Genomic DNA, 1,205 nt, shown 5'->3' with positions numbered 1-1,205 from the left:
CATTGTCAGATTCACCAAGGTTGAAATGAAGTAAAAAGTGTTAAGGGCAGCCAGAGAGAAAGGTCAAGTTACCCACAAAGGGAAGCCCATCAGAATAACAGCAGATCTCTCGGCAGAAACCCAACAAACCAGAAGAGAGTGGGGGCCAATATTCAACATTCTTAAAGAAAAGAATTTTCAACCCAGAATTTCATATCCAGCCAAACTAAGCTTCATAAGTGAAGGAGAAATAAAATCCTTTACAGACAAGCAAATGCTGAGAGATTTTGTCACCTCCAGGCCTGCCTTACAAGAGGTCCTGAAGGGCGCTTTGCAGACGCTGCCGCCAAGGAAAGTCCTGTACTACTAGCCATGGTCAACCCTACTGTGTTCTTTGACATTGCCATTGACGGCGAGCCCTTGGGCCGCGTCTCCTTCGAGCTGTTTGCAGACAAGGTTCCAAAGACAGCAGAAAATTTTCGTGCTCTGAGCACTGGGGAGAAAGGATTTGGTTATAAGGGTTCCTGCTTTCACAGAATTATTCCAGGGTTTATGTGTCAGGGTGGTGACTTCACATGCCATAATGGCACTGGTGGCAAGTCCATCTATGGGGAGAAATTTGAAGATGAGAACTTCATCCTAAAGCATACAGGTCCTGGCATCTTGTCCATGGCAAATGCTGGACCCAACACAAATGGTTCCCAGTTTTTCATCTGCACTGCCAAGACTGAGTGGTTGGATGGCAAGCATGTGGTCTTTGGCAAAGTGAAAGAGGGCATGAATATTGTGGAGGCCATGGAGCGCTTTGGGTCCAGGAATGGCAAGACCAGCAAGAAGATCACCATTGCTGACTGTGGACAACTTGAATAAGTTTGACTTGTGTTTTATCTTAACCACCAGACCATTCCTTCTGTAGCTCAGGAGAGCACCCTTCCACCCCATTTGCTCGCAGTATCCTAGAATCTTTGTGCTCTCACTGCAGTTCCCTTTGGGTTCCATGTTTTCCTTGTTCTCGTCCATGCCTAGCTGGATTGCAGAGTTAAGTTTATGATTATGAAATAAAAACTAAATAACAATTGTCAAAAAAAAAAAAAAAAAAAAAGAGGTCCTGAAGGAAGCACTAAACATGGAAAGGAACAACTGGTACCAGCCACTGTGAAAACATGCCAAATTGTAAAGACCATTGATGCTAAGAAGAAACTGCAGCAATTAATGGGCAAAATAAC

General features: G+C 44.2%; 1 pseudogene; it reads left to right on the top strand.

Annotated features, from left to right (window-relative positions):
- Positions 1–336: 336 nt before the first annotated feature.
- On the top strand, positions 337–974 carry LOC105487441 (peptidyl-prolyl cis-trans isomerase A pseudogene; annotated as a pseudogene).
- Positions 975–1,205: the final 231 nt, after the last annotated feature.

Source organism: Macaca nemestrina, chromosome 6 (assembly GCF_043159975.1).
Source record: "Macaca nemestrina isolate mMacNem1 chromosome 6, mMacNem.hap1, whole genome shotgun sequence".
Classification (NCBI taxonomy): domain Eukaryota; kingdom Metazoa; phylum Chordata; class Mammalia; order Primates; family Cercopithecidae; genus Macaca; species Macaca nemestrina.
The sequence above is the reverse complement of the archived record's forward strand: the minus strand, read 5'-3'. Positions and strand labels throughout refer to the sequence as shown.